This window comes from Etheostoma cragini, chromosome 20, assembly GCF_013103735.1.
Source record: "Etheostoma cragini isolate CJK2018 chromosome 20, CSU_Ecrag_1.0, whole genome shotgun sequence".
Taxonomy (NCBI): Eukaryota; Metazoa; Chordata; class Actinopteri; order Perciformes; family Percidae; genus Etheostoma; species Etheostoma cragini.
Window position 1 is genome coordinate 2,017,313 of NC_048426.1, and position 7,807 is coordinate 2,025,119.

Consider the following 7,807-nt stretch of genomic DNA (forward strand, 5'->3'; position numbering starts at 1 on the left):
TTAAAACACATCTGAGAAGGTGCGTTTGATGTTTGCACCACGCAGCAGCAAGCCAGTTCAACCACCAAACTAGGAATCTTTGAAAGCAGACCTGTGATGTCAAACGCCACTCTCATCGAATCCATGAAACATAGAAGCAGGATATATATATTTATATAGTCCAGAGTAGGCCTTTTCAATGAAATATATTTAACAGGTGGAAAAGACAAAGTCCCTTGGGGATTTCACCTATTAAAAGTTTTCATTATCACAGAATGACATTATATTGTTTGTGCAAATTGGGTTGAGCCGCGACATGAACATGGTGTCGCGTTCCTGGATTCCTGAGACGTTCTGGGTCTTAGCTCAGACGTCTCTCTCCTACTGAGCCTGGCAGGTCTCAGGGGGTTCATTTCTGATGGAAAAGGTGTCGAAATGTGACACTTGGTGTTATTTTTAGTCTGTAATACGTGGACATTGTGGTAGTCCTTTTGGCATATCAGAATTCTTCTAGGACAGCGCTGGCCATGTTCTGGGTTTATCTCAACAAATCCCATGAAAAGACCAAAACCAGCAGTCTTCATTTAGGAATTTCTAAAGCTGATTTGTTACTCCCTAGAGCCTAAATATTTACAGCTCACAAATGTATATTTTCATTTTAGAAGCAGGATATATATTTATATGGCTCAGTAATTTCCTACAACTGCTGGTCTCTTTAGTTTTAAGTGAACGTTGCTCTGCAAATAGTGGATTGCATGGGGACTATTTTCAGCAGTGGATTAATACTTAGTGACTGGCAGCTGTGCGGTTTGGGAATGACTCTAAATAATGTCAATAAACAGTGTAAAAGTCAAGGGGGTAAACCAACTGCAACAAAGCGTAGCTCCCATGGCGCCATTTTAATGCACACACCCACCATTAGCATCCCATTGACTCACATTCATTTTGGCGCCAATTTGACAGTAAATAACTTTACATCTGATGCGTTTAACAACTTTAGTTGTCTATTGTTTATTTTTAAAACATCACGACAATGTATAAAAAGGCTCAAATACCTTGTAGCTCACGTTAGGGCTCTGTAGCAGACGTTTTTACAAAAATAGGCTAACGATTGTGTCATAACCACGTGATTTACTGTCTCATAGTGGACCAATTACCGTATTGTCAGGAGAAGCACGCAGACAGTTTGGACCTCCATCAGCTGTTTAGGTTTATTACTAATGTTAACTAGCATGTTAGTTAGCAGTAATTAGCCTGTGCCTATGTTATCTCCTAACGTACCTACGTTCTCCATCTCTGCTGATTAGGAATGATTGAGATTTCTCTTGCACAGCTACCAGAAGACTTACAACTTTCAGATACGTTGCTCACGTCACATCTGAGCTCAGTTGGAGGCTGGGCAGTGACACTCAGCAGTAACTGTAAGTGTCAGATAAATGTAGTGGAGTAAAAAATACAATATTTCTCTCTGAAATGTACTTGAGTCGAAAAATTAGTTTAGAATGGAAATACTAAAGTAAAGTACAAGTATGTTGTAATTGTGCTTAAGTACAGCCCTTGAGTGAATGTACTTTTATGCTTAATCATAACAAGTCATTTCAAATAACTTTTCTTTTTCTTCACTTCTCATAAACACACATCGGACATGATTAAACACACGAGTGACTGACAACTTGCTAATGTCTTACATAATGTTACCCTAACCCTTCTTAATTTGCCTCGTGCTTCCATGTAAGTCTGTTTTACTGACAACACTTTTTCTTTTTTTTTTCTTATGCTGCATCTCGGGAACAACACATGACAAAGCTCCTTAAGGTTGGTTTCTTCTCTGAAAAGGGGAGCTCATGGCTGCGTGTGTGTGTGTGAGCGTGTGTGTGTGTGTGTGTGTATTGAGGGATGATGTCATGGTGGAGATGAAGATAGAGGTTGATGTTTTTGGGATCGAGGCATTAGTAGCCATCTGCGACCTTTCTCTGTAAAGAAAGCCCACAGCTCGGGATTCGGTGGGGGTCATTGTGTGTGTGTGAGTGTGTGTGTGTGTGTGTGGGTGAAAATTCTTTTGACAACATGGTGAGCAGCAAAGGAACTGTTAATTGCCACAAACTGTCCCTCCAGTTCCTATCACTCTTTCCCTTGCATCTCTCTGCTGATCAGATTTACAAGAGGTGTTCGGTGGCGGGACCAAGAACGTAAATACAGCTCTCCGCGGACCATCTTTGTGGTCAAAGCGGCTCATTTCATTTTAATAGTCAGACATTGTTTCACAAGCGACGTTCCTACGTCTGCTCTGGTCCCCGAGACTCGGCTCTGCTCTGCCGGCGTCTGTCTCCACGGCTGGTTTGACCGCGGAGATGCGAGAGACGATGAACTTGACTGCGGTCTATTTTGGTGAGAGAAAAACACCGCAAGCTGCTACAGTTAGCATGCTCTGCCACGTCGCAGATAGCTAATCAGGACTACAGGAGACATTTCGCTCAGACCTGCGGAGTGGATATAGTCCAAAAAAGACCCTCTCCACAGTTCTATTGAAGTATGATTAACCACATATTTACCACGAATAGTTATGCATGCTTATAATGTTCTAATGCTTTATTCAACATCAACATCTTAGTTTCTGAGTGTATTTATCCGGACCCTGAGACTGGAGCAGGATTTGAGCTTCAACAATATGTACTCATGCTATGTACTTTTACTGATGGATTGGGAAGTTTGTAAGTACACCAGGAGTTTTTCTTTAAATAACACTTGCCTGCTGGCTTCTACTCTCTGTGCTCGCCTCTCTGCTAGCGGCAGTAGGACGAGTCTTTAGGGACCGTCTACAAACACTGACACTGAAAAAAGAGACAACAAAAATAGTTCATTTCATTTCATTCATTTCACTTATTTTTTAAAAGTAAGTGCTGTAGTACAACTAGCAGGAGACAAGTTATAATTGAGGTAAGTTTGGATTTTGGGTTCTGTTTCCCGTTCTTATTCTGTATTTGTGGTTCCCTCCCTGGTCGTCTAGTGGTTCTTCCTGTTTTATTTTGGTCTGTTCCTCTGTCTCGTCCTGTCTAGTTTGAGTCCTGATGTGATTCACCTGTTGTATCACCTGTTCCTTGTTCCATTGTTACCTCTTGTATTTAACCTCTGTATTTTTGGATCTTTCTGTTTTGGGGTTTTGGACTTTGTGTTTCCCTGACTCTTCGGTTTTTGCTTTTGGATCCCTGTTTTGGCCCAGACTCTTTTTTGTTAATAAAGCTTTGTTATCAACCCTCTCTTCCTTACCTCCCTGCCTGCCTCCTCGCTGCATTTGGGTCTCCTGTTATTTTTCTTCTTCTCTGCTCTCCCCTGAGCAGAGAGTCTGAGTCACGGAGCAGAAATCATCCAGAAAGACAAAAAGTCACTCAGCGTCTCCTTTGCTTGTTTAGCTGACACTTTCATGCCACCTGCCTGTTGTCTTTCTCTTTGTTTGACACAGCGAGTGCTTCCCATATGCTTTAATGTCTAAAATCCCACTTCAACACTTAACATCTTGTCTTTGAAGCATGATGTGAGATGAGATGATTCACATTAACTTCCACTTGGTTAACATAGGACTTTAAAGTGAAGAAGTTAGCTCTGTCGTCTCTTATAGCCTCAACCGATCAGCTGTTTTGTGGCGCTGCTTTCAGTTGAACCAATCGGTGTCGTCCATGTGTTCCTAAGCCAATCACAGCAGGACTTTTCTGTTTTAAATCTGTTCTCTCCTCCACGGCTGTTCAGTTAAGTTCAGGAAGACTGCGTCCCTCCTGCCCTTCGTCCTCCAGTCGTCCTCGCTCACGGCACCCTGGGTCTCCTTCCGGCTGTTAGATCCTTCCTGTCCTGCGTTCCCGTCTTCGTGCTCCTTCACCTCACCACCAGTGTCCAGACTCCATCGGGGGATACGTCTGGGTTTCCCTAACCCTTAAACAATATATACGATGGAGTCTAATCTCCAAAGATGTTATACATTTCATATTGTTCACATGTAGCTTACTAATAAGGTTTTGCATATCTGCAGCAGAGTCTTTCCTGATTGAAATGGTGTAAACTCAAATAAGCTTACATTTTTCAAACTTATACTACAAAAGGACTAGCTAGTTCTATACTGCAATACAAGTCTTCTACGTACAGTAACTGGTAAGAATGCACTTTTTGCTCGGAACTTCTTAGCGTTAGCTCTAGTACTGCCGGGAATTCCACATCATGTCCTTTTTTTTGGCTTTTTCCAAAATGTCCCAGTTAGAGAGTAATGCCGTAAACATATTCTTCAAAAAAGAAAACATTTGCATAAGCACAAGTGGGACAATGAAATTAGGTAATACCCCCTTAACTGGCATTTTTCATCAAATAACTGCAGATGAATTATACTTAATGCACAATTTAACTACAATCATCTGTCATTTCTAGGCTAGTTGTGTGGTAACTAAAGGGAAATGTTTTGAAAAAATAAATTGAGTACATTTTACACTGCTGTCAGAATGAAAAAAAAAAAAAAAAACGGGCTGAAAATATCTGACTGAGGTTGGTCATAACAATAATTTGCTCTTCTCCACACAATACAACATCACATCCAACACTATATATAATCTTCGTTCATTTCCTCAGCTTAACAGAAAAGGGCTTTATAATGCTGCGGGATAATTGAACATTCAACGTGATCTAAGCTCATGGACATCTGGCCACGCACACACTCCATTCACACGCCACACTTTCTCATTATGCAACACAAATGTGACAGCCCGGGCTCGAAAGCAGGCGGAGCTGCCGGGGAGTTAGGAAGCACGGTGGCAAGCCCTGGAATGGTGGTAAAACCAGTAATACTGCACCATCATCCAAAAGAAGGAAGCATATGGTTCAAGATGATAATGATACTGACGCAGCTATCATTAGGAACAACGGAAATGAAAGGAGAAATGGAATTTAACTGTTAAATCTAGTAACTGCGGGTCTGTTAAAGCCATTTGGAACAACAGATGATTGTGATATCTCAACAGTGACTGGATTGATGGCCATGACGCTAATTACTTTGATAATCCTCTGACTTTTCTTCTAGCTTTCTTTATTTTATTGAAATGTCTCGACAACTGCTGGATGGATTGTCACGCAATTTACTACACACATTCACTTCCCCCTCGGATTGAATTGGAACATATCTGTATGATATGTTGACTTTTTATCTAGTGCCACCATGAGGTAAACAGGCTTATACATCTAATACTTTGGTTCATTCCCATCAGCCGTGTTAATTGGCTAATGTTAGCATGCTAACAGGCAAAGCTAAGACAGCAACCACGGTAACCGCTATACCTGCTAAACAGCTGCATGTTAGCATGGGGGCATTAGAGCAAATAATACAGTGGTGCTCATAAGTGTACATGCTTAAGTTGACTAAAAAGAGGAATAAAAAAGAAAAAAATCACGTTTTGGAACTTTATCTTAATGCCTTAATTAAAAAATGAGGTAAAATCCAACCTTTAAGGACACCAATTTTCTTTGTGAATGAATAATGTTTTGTAAATACATAAATGTTCTTCCTTAAAATACAGGAGGCATAAGTATACACCCCCTTTGTTAAATTCCCATAGAGGCCGGCACATTTTTATCATTTTATCAGTTATTTCATGGATCAGGGAACTATGCATCCTGATAAAGTTCCCTTGGCCTTTGGAAATAAAATAGTTTCATAGTTTAATCATTTAACAACCATAAAAGCTAGAGAATCACCAAAAGTTGCGGCTAAAAGGTAACAAATTAGCGGTTATGGAGGTTTCTTCCAGGTCTTTCTAGCCTCTACAGGGGATTTTCTATCCAGCCTGGAACTTCCAACCTTTATCGGGGTCGTTGAGCATTAAATCCAAGATTTATCCACTTTATGTGCATAATTCATCACGTTTTGGCTCATTTCTGCCGTTAGCTGCCCGCTCCGTCTCTCCTCTGTGTTTACAGAAGAAAAAGAAGCAGCATGCCCATATATGGGAGACAACGTCACACAAAGAGTATGGCGTCCTAAAGAGGTCAAACTTCCCAGTCACACTATGGTCACCCAAGTCTCATATGCGATCAAAGATGCTATAATAGTAACAAGATAGATATCTACCGTTTTATAGAGGAAATGGCCACACTGGTTTGAGATTTGTCATATATTTGGGCCTTTTTTGAAGAAATGTAAATAGTATGTGCTTTATATGAGTTATAAGGTTTATTATGTTTATTTTTGCATATAAGAGAACTGTTTTAGACACGCAAATGCTTGTTTAGCATTGCTGTGGGTGTGATATCAATACATATGTCATTATTATGTTAATTATTGGGCAAATGTCATGAGGGCAAAAGCATCTGGACTTTCTTTGAAAACATTTTGTTTATATTTTCTCAACTGTATAAGATATGATGTTTATTTCTTCACAGTGTGACTCCCAAGACATATGAGAAGTGTTTTAGAGAGGAAAATGGCTTAGGTTTTACTGCTCTGTCTGTGATATCAATACATATCTGGAAGATTCATGTTCTGTTTTATTATTTTATTTATTTGTCTTTAAGGTCGTACAACCATTTGTAACATTCAAGTGGCCTCACTGCAACCCGAATATTCTAATAACCCAGTTTGTCCTGAAAAAATGATGTTCATATCTTGACTGTAGACAACAGGGTTGATGTTTTACAAGCTTTTTGTATGAAATAAATCCAGACGGACAATGAACTGTAAAAATGGCCTTAGGTCTCAGAGGGCTCCACATCTCTGTATTCATTTCTTTGATTGTCATAAAGTGCTTTGTGCTAGGTGGCGGAGTGACTCAGATAATCAGATGCTATTTTGGATAATGATGTGGTGGTCAAACAGCTCAAAAAAACGCAGAAAATCTAACCTGTTCTGAAAAATGTCATTGACATGCAAAAGCTTCAAAGTCGGTGTATTTGCGATTGACACAACATGAGGTCGTATTTATTTTTTAACAATTTCAGACCAAAAGTATGCACTCGGTTTCCAATCCAGTGGTATATCCTTTTGTACTGTATGGTCTCACCTATAACTTTCACTGATGATGTTTGGGACTGGTTTGGTTTTGGAGAAAAAGAAGACAAAGAAGATGATGGATGGAGAGATAAAACAGGACGTGTTGTGTTAACCCTCCTGTTGTCCTCGGGTCAAATTTGAACCCTTTAATAAATGTCTAGATCAGAAATATGGCATTCTTTTTAACCAAATTACCACAAAAAAAAGGATGATTCTAAAATATTCAACTCATCTGATCTTTACTCTGCTTTATTATCTTAAATATTAGGTATAATTCTATACAAAAGAGGGTTATTGACCATGGATTCCAAAAAGCCAACTAACCCAGTCCTGCTGACGGGACCGAAAATGGAACGCTACATAAAAGGTCGTTGTAGCTTGCATTAAGACTTCAAATATACGCACGCGGCATATCGCCTGAAACCTTAGACCCTCTGGATTCGGATAACACCACTTTCAAAACATACCATGACATAAGGACGTAGATAATTGCAATCAATTTGTTATAACACTGAAAAGGACAGCAGCAATCAAATTGTGCTACCTTACGTTTACATTGTCCCCTTTATCCAGTTTGGCAAACACATATTCGCACATATTTTCCATCATCCTTCCTCAAGCTAGTAGCCTAACTCTAAATGTGTGTGTCATCGTTGTTCTTCAAAAAGTCTTACGGATCAAACAAGACCTCTCATGAGGCAATCTGTTCCCGGGATGCAGAGATGGACAGCTTGTAATCCAATGATGTCTGGGCATTCGATTTGGACCACCCTCGTTTTGATCGACTGTTAATCGAGCTAATCAATTCAT